Source organism: Oryctolagus cuniculus, chromosome 17 (genome assembly GCF_051225735.1).
Source record: "Oryctolagus cuniculus isolate XC-2025 breed Fujian yellow rabbit chromosome 17, ASM5122573v1, whole genome shotgun sequence".
Lineage (NCBI taxonomy): Eukaryota > Metazoa > Chordata > Mammalia > Lagomorpha > Leporidae > Oryctolagus > Oryctolagus cuniculus.
The window spans coordinates 22,775,370-22,788,294 of record NC_142883.1 but is presented as its reverse complement, the minus strand read 5'-3'; the positions used below and the strand labels follow the sequence as shown (position 1 = coordinate 22,788,294).

The window sequence follows — 12,925 nt, the reverse complement described above, 5'->3', positions numbered from 1 at the left end:
TCTGGCCCTCGCCTCTAGGACAGCTTCCCCACTGATCCACCACCCTATCCATCCACACAGCCCTGCCTCCTTCACTGTTGTCCAGCCCTTTTTTCTTCGGCAAGGTAAGTTGGTGCTTCCCATCCCCTGCCTCTAACCCACTTCTCCAGCTCCCTTCCAGGTTCAGAGGGAGATTCTGCCTGGCTCAACACTGTGAGATGCCAGAGGTGGAGGCCTGCCAGCCACTTCCTCCATCCCAGGGCCCAGTGGGCAGGCAGCAGCACCCAGCGCTCACTCCCACCCTTCCTGCCCGCTGGTAGGTGTGCTGCTTCCCCTACCCTCTAACTCCAAACAGGGTCATATTTCTCTCTGGAAGTATTTCTGTTGCTAAATATCTGACAAGAGAAAGACCTTGGTGACTCAGCTCTCAATCTTATCTGTAGAGAGCGCCCTTCCTGATATCGCATGTCCATCTTTTTTGTTGTTGTTGTTGTTGTTGTTCAAAAGAGACTAGTAAACATGGCATATTTAACACTGGAGTGGACAGGTGTGATCAGGCAGCCCTTCTCTTGGGGACTAGAAGTCTGAAGCCCCAAATGTGCATTCTGCCCAGCGGCCTGGCCTCCTGGGACACTGTCTGGATTTTGAGGGAAAGCTATTTTACCTGGTGCCCATTCCCCAGGACCAGGATCTTGGGCTCTGGAATCTGTCCCTGCTCATCCCCAGATCTCCCAAGACAGGGGAGACTGGCTGGCAGAATCAGCTACTAGGTGTGCCCTATCTTGAGCACAGATGTCAGCTCTCCTGTGGGATCTGTGGAGAGTTGGCTGGGTGGCAGGCAGAACTCCTCCCTGGCTCCTGGGCAGAGGAAGTGACATCAGCTTATCCTCTTGACCCTAGGCCTCCTCTGTTAGCAGTGCCTCTCCCAAGACTGCAATCCAGACTGCACAAGCAGCAGGCCCAAAATAAGTGCCAGCTCTGGTCAGGTGCTCCCTCCGGTGGTAGGCATCTGCCTTGAGTTAGATGTGGAGCAGGTGGGATGGGTGGATAGGGCAGGTGTTAGGGAGTAGGAAACATCCTTGGAAGTAGTTGAGCAGTAAGAATGCATGGGGTACCTTAACGGTACCCACATTTATAACTCGGCCACCTGTCTGTCAACCAGAATGTCTGATGGAGCAAAGCAGCCTTCCCCTCCCCAGCGCAGCCCACCCCACCCTCCATCCCCACCCAACACAGGTTGGGAAGCTGCAGTCTTGGTTTCTACCACACGGGGGCGCTGCTGACCAATTAAAACTCTTGGCTCTTAGCAGACAGTTGGGGTGAGGAGCACCTTTTCCCGAGATAGGGGTCAGAAGCACTCCCAGGGAGCTCCAGACTGAAGCCCAAGAAGCCAGAATAATCAGTACAACTTATTTTTCCTTAAAATGGCCTAGGGCTCTCAGCACTTCCCTAGTAGTCTGACATATCAGGGTGCTCCCTGCTGAACTTGTGGAACCCCCCCAGCTCCAGGCACTAAACACCTTGCCTGGCTGCTTCTCCAGCATGCTCTCGTACTGTCCCCTTGCCTCCACAACAGGAACTGTCCAGCCTAGGAAAGGCTGAGGTGAAGATCTGGTTTTCAGGGGACAAGTCTCTTACAATTATTCTAAGAAGTGCCTTCGTTAGTAAGAAAGTGCTGCAGGGGACTGAATGCTGGGAGAGTCCCCATCATTACCCGCAGTACAGGGCGGCAGAACCCAGGACAGCCTGGTGGAGGTTTGCAGCCTGGTTTGAGTGGCAGCGGGACAACCCGGAGCTTTGAACCCCAAACGGTGTCAGGATGCTGCTTTGGCCTGTGAACCCCGTGCCCACTGTAGACCATGTAATAGCTCTGCTGGGGATGCCAGGTGACCACAGGGCCCCTGAAGGGATGCGGGCCCCATGGTTGACCCTCAGTCTCCAGGAAGCCCTTCCAGCTGAACAGACTAAGGGAGATGACAGAGGCTCTCCTCCTCCTTTCTACCCCCATGCCTGAGGGCCCCTCCCCAGGAGGACAGCTTGATTAAACAGTCGGTGCTGCTAGAATTACTGCACAGCTGGCGCTCCCCCCAGCACCCCGAGCAGAGCAGCAGCGCAGATTAAAATCTCCAATTAGCGTTAAAGTGAAGTGAGGAGGTGCTGAGGCTGCCAAGGAGGCCAGGCGGGGGCCCTGGGTTGGCCAAGCCCCCATTCCTGTCTGGATTCCAAGTGCCACCCTTAGTCACCCCTTCTTTCCCCCCAGCAGCTCTCAGTGCCATTGGCTTTGCTTGTTTTGGGGCCAGAGTGCCTTTCAAGGCAGGAGTCCAGTGTCTCACCTGGCTGAATGCTGGCAACGCCTCGGCAGGATGGAGGAGAATGAGAGCAATCAGTGCCCGTCAAGGGGGTGCCCTCACCACAGCCTTCCAGGCAGCCAGACCATGGTGACTTCACACAGCTGCTGCTCCTTTTGCTTAGAGAGAGGGCAAACAGGACAGGACCCTCCGGGCCCTCTTGTCTGTACAGTCTGAGGGACATGGTACCCACATGGACATCAGTCTCTGTATCTTTTATCGTGTCTGACCCATCTGCTGCTCCCTCCCTCCTTCACTCAGCTTTCCTGGGAGCAAGGGTAGGCACAGGCAGGCTTGGGAGCATGGCCATGCCCTGCCACCTGAGTCCCAGCTGGCTCCTCATTATCTGCTTCCCAGTTTGGGGAAGAGCAGAGATAGGCCTGGAACAGAGGCCTCAGACTCTCAACCCTTGACCATCACACCCCTTCCCGAGACCCCTACCCATTTCCACTTCTGCCCTTCACCCACCAAGCTCAGCAAGAGGGCAGACCAGCCTGCCACACCCTCTCTGAGTGCCCTCTGCCCCTTTAAGGGAAGTGGAGGTGGGAGCCCAGCTGACTGAACCTGCTCACACCTCCAGAAATTAGACACCAGGGCATGGTGCCACCTCCCAGGCTGGCACATGCTACCCTGGCAGAGGTTCAAGTAGCCCCCCCGCCATATTCCCACCCCGTGTCTTCTCTCTCTCTTTCTTCCTCTCTCTCTCTCTCTCTCAGCTCAAAGCACAGCTGAGCCTTAAAAGGGGGGTTGGGGGTGGAGAGACCAAGCTGGGGCAGGGGGGTGTAGAGCTCCAGTAGCACGTTTTCACCTGCCATTTAATTGGATGTATTTTTAATTAATGGGACCTCAGGGACCAACATGAGACAATCTGATCTCTGAATAGGGACAGGGGAGGGATTGGGTAAGGGATGAGGATTGGGCCACTGGGTGCGGTTACCAGGAACCCGGGCCCATCAATCACTGGCCACTTTGCGTTCTGGCATGGAAAGCAGTGAGGAGGAGGAGGAGGAGGGGAGGCACTGGGGAAAGGTACCAGGATTTCCCCCCAACCGCCAAGACCTCCAAGAGGGGTCGAACTGCACTGGTGGACTCAGGTCTGGAACCCCAATTGCGGCAGGATGTTAGGGGAGGCTCTTTCCTTGCTCCTGGCTGTGGGGTGGGCCAGTCCCCAGAACGCTGGGAAATTGTCCAAGGACAGTGAGGACAGAGCTTTGCAGACCTTGAACAGGACAAGAGCTAGGGACCATGGTGAGAAGGAGAAGGGCAGGGTGCGGAGAGATTTCTGACTTTTGACATAAAATAAGTGCCCTGGAGGTGACAGATACACATGACGTGCCAGCGAGGCCTGGTGCCTCTGGGTGTGAATCATAGACTCTGACTGTTGCAGAGAAGGGAGTCTGGAGCTCATCTTGCCTGACCCCTTCGTTTCACAGATATGGAGACCAAGCCCCCGTTGAATCCGGCCCCGGAGTTCCTGTGTGGTCCTGATCTGGAGAGTTCCCAGGAAGACAGGGAAAGGGAAGGTAGGTGGTGTGGGAGGGAGAGTTGAGGGAACAGGGTAGGCAGATGTTACTCTCCGTTGTCTCACGCCTCTGTCCCCTTCATCCTGGAAACGACTTAGGGGAGTCGGGCAGGTGCAGCCCCTGTGGAGCATTCTGGGGCACATTTCCTTCACAAAGCCTCTTCCTGCCCTCATCTCATCCATTCTCTTGCTTCCAAACAGCCTCCCACTGCCATGGAATTTTGCCATGTCCTCTAAGATCTACAGGGAGGGAAATGTACCAGCTACCCCAACTCCTTAACCAAGAAATCAGTCCCCCAGTCAAGACTAACTATTGAGCTTTTTAAAAATCCTATCACAGGTTTCCCCGCCACAGCATAAGCCACTGGAGAAGGGTAGTGAGGAGTGGTCTTGTATCTAAGCCTAGAGCAGAGACTTCAGATTCAAGGGCCGGAAGATGGGCTCGGCAGTATCCCCCCTGGAGCTCCCAGTCAGCTCCCTTCCGGCTCAGGGATCCTGGATATCCTAGCGAGAAGGGCAAGTTTCCAGCTGCCCCAGTCCACCCCTTGCTTCCCTCGCTGTTCGCACGCCAGGGTTAAGGAGGGAAGGAGTGAGGGAGAAAGGGACTCTTCCGTCAGGTTGCCAGAAGTGGCATTTCTGAACAGCTGCCTCCTCCCTCGAACAATTCAACATTCTTCGCTCTGCGCTTCACATAGCTAAATTGGGGTGGGGGCAAGGATGGAGAGCTTAGACGGCAATGCTGCTAGAATCTGTCATACTCTCCAGGCACCGGGAGCTTTCCCGTGCCCCCAGAATTGTTTTATCATCTATTTTAGGAGCCCAGCTTAGCCCCTGCCTAAGTGCCCCCACCCTCACCCTGCCCTGCCGTTAGACCCTCTGAGTCATCTCCTTCTCTTACTGCGGTGGGATGAGAAGAGCCCACTCGCATCCCCCCAAGACAGAACATGAGGAATCCATACAGGACGCCTTTCTGCCTCCAGGACCCTCGAGTACTGGGGGGAGAACTGTGCCAGGGTCCTGGGAGCATACTGGAAGGGCTAACAGGCCCTTCAAGCAGTCGGTCTAGATTCCACGTTTCTTTAAGGACCAGAGCCTCCCTACCTCTAACCCCCACCAGGGATGCCTCACTCTCCCAAGGTTTAGCCAAGGGTGCCAGATCTACAGCCTGGAGTCAGAGCCTGGAACCAGCTCTGGGGTCCAGAAAACCCCTGAGCCTTTGCAAAGAAGAGGGGTAGACAAAGTAAGCGGAAGGCAAAGGCTGTGTGCCTGCATTCTGGAGGACAGGGACAAGCTGGGGTCGGTCGAGGGTTTAGTTTTCACATTAACGGGACTTCTTTCTCCTTCCCCTTCAGTTCTTCCTACTGCCTGGGGAGAGACCTGGATGCCTGCAGCTCCCACCTTGACACCTTGCAGTTGCTGTGCGGGTCCTTCCTCTGGAGTGCCCACAGCCATCGAGGAGAAGGAGGGCAGAGAAGGGCCAGCCTGAGCTGGCCGTGCCTTGGTGTCCATCAGCAGTCAGGGAGGTGAAACCGACCAGAGAGGAAGCCAGGGGGGAGATTCCTGAAACAGCAGCCTTTCCCCCATCTCTCTTGCTCCACCCTCACACACAACAAGTCTGTGCACTCGAGTGTGCCACTCTCCCTGGCTGCTGACCCTGCTCTGCCCCACACAGAGCACTGCTGGGGTCTCGCACTCCTTGGCTCACTCATCTCCTTGAGTCTGTGTTGCAGATGCCGAGGGATGAAGATGGGGTTCTGGCCCTGAGAGTAGGGGTATGGTGGGCCCTGGAGCCCATTGGGTGCATATTTGTCTGGATGGAAGGGAGGCACTGGCCAGGCCACCGGCAGCTAACAAAGCCCAAAGTCCCAGTGACTCATGGCAGTGGAGGTGGCTCTTGGAAACAGCAGGGGAAGGGACTCCAGCCCTGTTGGAGCTCCTTTTTGGCCCCCATTTCTCCTCACTCTGAGCTCTGTGGATGAAGTCTCATCAGGATCCTGGGGGCAGGGTGAGGCCCTGGCTGTGAAAAAGAAGGAAACGGGTGAGAAGAGAGCAGGGCAGGCTGAGCACGCCAGTGAAAAATGCCCCAGCCAGGGGACAATAAGAGAGGCCAGTTAGTCCTACCCTACTATGTCCATTGGCTGCACAGAGGGCATTGGGCATCCGTTGTGCTGGGGCAGCTGGGTGCCCTGGGCACCTTCCAGAAGAGCTTTCCAGACAGACACAGCCACTCTTCCCTGCCCTCGTTTGTTGCCCAGATTTTTGGGTACCCAGCTGACACCAAATTTTTAGAAATCGAAACAAACATACAACCCAGAAAGCCAAAAGACACTTACAAGATGGGAACCTGAAAGGATTAGCACCTGGGGTCAGTACTGTCCCCCTGGGACAAGAGAGCAGCAGTGAGGGGCACCTGGCTTGGCTGAACCAGGATCAGTACAGGCCGGGAAGTGGCTGCAGAACCACAGATCTCAGAAGTGCCGACTCCTGCCTCCCTCACAGGCCAGGTAAGCGATGTGCATCTTCTCCGTGCATCCTCAGTCAGGGGGAGAAGAGGATTGCGTGCTTGAGGTCATACCCAGAAAGAGGCCGTAAGTGGCCCTGGAGAACTATTCATGCCTGTGCGAGGGGAACAGTTGAGGATCTGGGGTGTCAGTGGGTCCAAATGCATGACCACAAAGGCCCCATACTTGAACCTCAGAGAGCAGCGGGCTCAAAGGAGGGTGCCTGGGACAGAGCCTCAGTTCTCATTTGCCTGCTTCTGTGCTGTCCAGTGCTGGCAGCTCTGCTCTCCAGCTAGGGTGAGGGGCCCTTTGCATAGCTGCTCCTGGCGATACAAAGACAGCTTTGGTTGGGGGAAACAGGCAGCGCAGCCCACTCTTCGTGCAAGGACATGGGACAGCCCTACTCCCCCAACTCTCTCTCTGGCAGTGTTAGAAGCCCAGGGCCCTGCCAGAAAACCCATAATAAAGCTCAGTGCTGAACTAAACCAACACATCACCTTGGCCCTGTGTATAAAAGTGGCACTGTGAGGGGAGCTTGGGTGCACCAGGTGGGGTGTAGGCAGGTGTTGGGAGCTCAGCCGCAGGAGAAAAGAATCCTCAAAGCCTCATGTTCTCTGGTCCTTCTCTTTCCCAAGCCTCTTTCCCTGCGCCCTGTTCTTTCACCTCCTATTAGCCAGCTGCACTCCCGGCCACCGCATCCCCTCCAGTCTGTGAGGACATGGTAAGTAGTCTGTTTCCTACTCTTCTCATTCTCTCTCTCCTCTCCAAGCTCCCATCTGAGCTTCGTTCCATGGGATCTGACCCCAGGATCTCCAGCCTGACTCCCCCTGATCCTGCGAATGGTGCTGGGGTGGGGAGGACCCATCCGTCTTCATCATCCCCGCAAGTATAGCCAGGCCAAGACTGGTATGCCCACCTGCATCAAGGGCCCTGACCTGAAGCAGAGGGCAGCCCTGGTGATACCATGGGGCCCTGGCCCTTACTGCGTGTATGCCTGTGCATTGGGCACACTGGTTTATTAGTGTTATTTCAGCATTGTGATGCAGAGAGAGTAAGTGTAACAGCTGCTCCTTGCTTGCAGTGTTTATTGTTACCTAGAGACAACCTCCTGGCTTTTTCCCAGCTCCCCCTCCCCCCCCCCAGCCCAACCCCCTCCTTGCCAACAATCCTGCTCTCCCTACACTGATGGGAAATTTATAGCTTGCCCATACTATGCCTTTAACCCTCTCCTGCCCATAGGGTAGATGGGCCAAGGGAAGCCAAAGAGTAATGGGCATGTTGGGCCCCAGCAGGTGGAATAACTTATGGAGGCGGGAGAGAGATGTGACACTGTCCCTCCATTTTGTGTGTCCAGTTTCAGGCCCCAGTTGCCCTCCTATCTGTTACGTGAAAAAAGAGGAAAGATCTTTGGACCTAGCCTTAAGATCCCAGCATATTTCCCACAAAATTATTCCCTTCCCTGGACATCTCTAAGCACCTGGTCAGGTTGTCTGGACCTTAGGTAATATTGAAATGGAGGGGATGAATTCGGAGTGGCAGAGGCCTGGCCTCTTCCTTTCTGTCTGAGAGAGGCAGCTCTAGAGACAGCACCCAGTGAGACAAGCAAGAGGCCTGGCTTGAGAAATGCAGGCCGGACCACCGCAGCCAGGTCAATGCCAGACAAGCCTGCGCTCAGCCTGGAGGAAGAAACTCCACCTGAGCCCAGGCCTGAGCCCAGCACTGAGGTCTTGAGACTCTCAGGCCCTTCTCCAGGCTGGACGTCTTAGTCCAGTTAGGCCGCTCCTCTCTGCTTGCCTTTCCTGCTCCATTTTGCCATGCACGTCTTGGTTTGACATAATGAGGCAGACCCAGGCATGGCCTCCACGATGGGGAAAGAGAAGCCTCTCTCTCGTCTTGACCCAGGACCTTCTGTGGAGGGACACTGTCATCACTCCACCATCCTTGCTGGAAACAGAAGAGAGGAAAAGGGCTTAGAGTGTAGCAGAAAGGACAGAGATTAGACACCTGGAAAAACTGACCCCTGGGATGAAAGACTTCAAAATGCGTCTACTGGGGGCCGGCACCATGGCGCACTAGGTTAATCCTCCGCCTGCGGTGCCAGCATCCCATATGGGCACTGGTTCTAGTCCCAGCTGTGCCTCTTCCAGTCCAGCTCTCTGCTGTGGCCTGGGAAGGCAGTAGAAGATGGCCCAAGTGCTTGGGCCCCTGCACCCACGTGGGAGACTGGGAAGAAGCTCCTGGCTCCTGGCTTCGGATCGGCGCAGCTCTGGCCGTTGCAGCCATCTGGGGGGGGGGGGGGGGGGGTTGTGAACCAACGGAAGGAAGACCTCTCTCTGCCTCTCCCTCTCACTTTCTGTAATTCTACCTCTCAAATAAATAAATAAAAATCTTAAAAAATATATGTCTACTTCTCCTCAGATTTTTCTTCTGCCTGCCCTGGGTTGAAGTCTGTGCCTGCTGAGCATTGGGAGAGCAGGGTTACTTCTCCAAGCCTCCCCGTGCAGCACCCTCCCCAGTCCTGAATGCCGTTAGGTCACAGGTTTCGGAGGCAGACAGCCCTGGGGTCCAGTGCCAGCTCTGCGACTTACCAGCTGTGTCACCTGGGTAATGCACTCAACCATTTGAAGTCCCAATTTCCTTGTCTGTGAAATGCAGATAAACAACTACCTCTTAAGGTTGCGAGAACTTCTGGAAAAGATGCCTGTGGAGCCCCGGGACAGGGCCTGATGCTCAGCAGGTGCTCCGTCAACAGTGGCTGATGCGGTGGATGGCACTATTACTTTTGGGGGCAGCAGGACTGATATTGCTTCCAGGGCCCCAGGATCCTTCTGCAACTGTAGGTCAAATGTGTGAATGTGCATATGCCGGGGAGAAGGCCCAGAGTTTTCGTCATGATGTAGCATGGGAGCCGTAGTCCCCTGGAAGCAAGTGGTCCCAATGCCTTTGTTCAGACTCCCCAAGAAACCAGTTCCCCCTTTCTCACAACTCTCAAGTCAGTAGCATCTGAGCTGCTATTCTGTGTGGAAGTACTGTTTCATCCAGGGTGGAGCTGAGCGAGAGCTGTTCAAAGGATAGCAACAACTTGCAGCTAGCACGCACTTTACCATTTGTCAGATACATTCACGTGTGTTAGCTCTTTTGATGCCCAAAAGACAGAACTCCATTTGTTGGTTGTCTACTAAGTGCCAGGCATTTTTTAAAAAATGATCTATGTATTTATTTGAAAGGCAGAGTTAGAGAGAGAGAGAATTTTCTGTGTGCTGGTTCATTCCCCAAATGGCCACAATGGTTAGGGCTAGGCCAGGCTGCATCCAGGTCTCCACGTGGATACAGAGGCCCAGGGAGACGGGCCACCCTCTGCCGCCTTCCCAGGCTTATCAGCAGGGAACCGGATTGAAAGTGAAACAGCCAGGACTAGAACCAGTACTCACACTGATGCCAGCGTTGCAGGAGCAGCTTAACCCACTGTGCCACAATGCAACTGTGATGCCAGATAGCGTGCTGACTGTAGTTTTTAAAGTATATTTAAAGTATAGAGTATTTTATCACCTAGACATGCTGTGACTCATAAGACTCATCCCTTATTTTAATTGTTTAGATATTTTTACTCTATAAATAATACCACAGTGAATATCAGAACACAAACATTCAAGTATTTTTAATAGGACATTCCAAGAAATGGAATTTACTAAGTCAAAAGACACAATACCCTCTATCCCATGGTTATGATCATTTTATTGTTATATCCTAATTAATAATATTTATTAATCTACCTCTTTGGGATTCTACTTTGGAAACACCAGGGTAGCCCCTTGGACCCAGCAGAGACATTAATAATTTGTCATAGGCTTTTGTTTTTTTTTTTTTTTTTTGACAGGCAGAGTGGACAGTGAGAGAGAGAGAGAGAGAGACAGAGAGAAAGGTCTTCCTTTGCTGTTGGTTCACCCTCCAATGGCCGCCGCGGCCGGCGCGCTGCGGCCGGCACACCGCGCTGATCCAAAGGCAGGAGCCAGGTACTTATCCTGGTCTCCCATGGGGTGCAGAGCCCAAGCACCTGGGCCATCCTCCACTGCACTCCCTGGCCACAGCAGAGAGCTGGCCTCGAAGAGGGGCAACCGGGACAAAATCCGGCGCCCCGACTGGGACTAGAACCCGGTGTGCCGGCGCCGCTAGGCGGAGGATTAGCCTAGTGAGCCGCGGCGCCGGCCTCTGTCATAGGCTTTTAAACAATCAAGATAATTGCAGATTCACATGTAATTGTCAGAAATAATACAGAATCTCTTTTACATTTGATCACTTTCACAGAATGGTAGCATTTTGCAAAACTAGAGTACAATATCACTACCAGATTACTGACATTGATATAACACACTGGATTCCTCTAGTTTTCTTGTGCTTAGGTTGGGGGTGGTACCACGAAGTAAGTGTAAGGTGCCATAAGGGTTCCTAGTAGTGCCCTTCTATAATCACACCTACCTCCCTCCTGTCCACCTCACCCTCCCTTAATCCTTGGCACCATTAGTCTATCTTCATTTTCAAAACTTTAGTCATTTCAAAAATGGAATCATGTGTGCAGTTTTTTAGGGATACATCATTAATTTCCTGGAAATCCATCCAAATTTTTGTGTGTATCAATAGTTCATTCCTTACACTTACTTCATGATATTGATGTACCAAGTTCATTTAACCGTTAACTTGTTAAAAGGCATAATTCCATGATTCCAGTTTTTTTTTTTTTGGGGGGGGGGCTATTACAAATAAAGCTGCTGTGAACGTTCATGTACAGATTTTTGTGGGAAACAGACATTCGTTAGCATCACCAGGTTGTCCATCAGCAAGGTTCTATGACTACTTTTTTCTCGCTAGTAATGAATGAAATAGTTCATTTCATTTGGTTTGCTGAATGCTTTATATTCATACTTACTAAACTTCATAACCCTTTGGGCATACCACTACTATTTTCTCCACATTATAGATGAGGAAAATTGAGGCTCACAATAAGTAGTTTTCCCAAGATCACAGACTATGAAGTAGCAAAGAAGAGCTTGGAATTCAAGATACCAGACAAGAGGCCTTTCTACACTGACTCAGCCTGCTGGGAAGAGGGTGTGGGTGGTCCTGGCAGAGAGATGTTGGAGGCTGGGAGAGCACTGGAGCAGCCGGGGTCGACTCAGGTCCAACAGGCAACTTTGGTTCATAGGTTAGAGGAGCAGCAGAGTCATGGAACAGGAAGCAACATGGCATGCGCCCTTGTAGTCGTTCCCCTTTGTCAGAGAAGAGCAAGGCTGACGTGGATGGAGCCCTTGAGCTTCTCCGTAGACCTGAGAGCTGGAATGGGGAAGGGAGGAGCCAGTCTTTGGAGGTCTATCAGAGAATGACTGCATCAGGTCCTCCTTGGAAATAGGAAGTTGAATGTGTCTCTGAGGTCTGAGGAAACAGGCCCATGACAAGTGAGCTTTCCCACACTTTCTGTTTTTGTGAACAGGGGAACTATACACACACCCTATGGGTAGGATCAGTGTCTTGTTCATCGTAGAGAGTGGGCACGCAGAGTAGAAGCAAGAGGCCATCCAGTGCTTAGTTCTGATCTTACCACTGCTCTTCCCCTCCAGCTGAAGTCACAGGGACGCCAACCCAGGAGAAGTTACCTCGTGTGTCCCTCACCCTCTGGGTACTACTGGTGGAGGCTGACAAGTAGGAGCCTAGTGTTGGCCTAGATGCGATGGATGGTGGAGACGTCAACTTGCAGGAGAGGGGCTTGACTCCTCTCCTGGGCACTGTAGCCCTCCTCTGGCTGAGCTGGGCTCTTTTCTGGTTGATGTTACCATTGCTTCCTTGGCCTATTCCAGTAGCTGTATCCTCCTCACAGCCTTCCCCAATTACTTACAGCCCATCAGGAACAACTTACCTTCCAGTGGCACCACTAACCCTAGCCAGTAATTCCAGCCTGGAGGGAGACACACAGAGGCTGACACCTGGGGTGTGCGTTACAGGAATTGTAGAGGGGCCGCTCTGCATCACTGAAGCACACAGAAAACCATTCTGAGCCTATGTCTCTGGCTGGGAGCTCCTAGACGAACGGGGACTGTTTTCAACTGGCCTGTGCCCTCCTCACTGCACAGAGATTCCCTGGCTCTCACAGGTCCTGAAGGTGGCTGGGAACACAGCGACCTTCCCTCGCAGCCAAGATGTCTCCTGGCTGAGGAACGCAGGACCCCTGCCCTTGGGTGCTCCCTTTCCTTGGCTGCTCCTCTGTGCCAGGTCCCCTCCTCTCCTGCCACCACTCCCGTCCCATTCCTCCTTTCTCTTCTCTCTCTCTCTCAGCAAGTTTTTTATGTGATTACAGGCACTGCATGGTAATTAGTGCTAAACTCATTTGCACAACTACAGTTAATTGGCTACAACAATTAATTAATGTGTTGGAAATTTGGCACTGGAAAAAAAAGTTTGTCATCAAAAAAAGGGCAAAAAATTGTAGAGTGAGGTACCCATAAAAATCGAGGGCAGGCTTCAAAAGCCCAGCTGGGCCTCAAACTTCAGGCCAGCCTCAGATGCTTCCCCACTCTCAACTTCCA

The 12,925-nt window shown here is 53.1% G+C and overlaps 1 protein-coding gene across 13 annotated transcripts in view; it reads left to right on the top strand.

Annotated features, from left to right (window-relative positions):
* The window catches only part of CDK12 (cyclin dependent kinase 12), a 79,941-nt gene extending 71,194 nt beyond the window's left edge, over positions 1-8,747 (top strand). For 5 of the 13 annotated variants that reach the window (XR_016224154.1, XR_016224152.1, XR_016224146.1 and 2 more), the window contains 4 exons: positions 150-295; positions 3,761-3,850; positions 5,202-6,353; positions 6,986-8,747. The gene's annotated coding sequence lies outside the window, so the exon portion shown is untranslated. Of the gene's footprint in view, positions 1-60; positions 296-3,760; positions 3,851-5,201; positions 6,354-6,985 lie in introns of those variants that run through there. The other 8 variants (XR_016224155.1, XR_016224153.1, XR_016224147.1 and 5 more) reach the window with 5 other exon arrangements.
* The last annotated feature ends 4,178 nt before the right edge of the window (positions 8,748-12,925 follow it).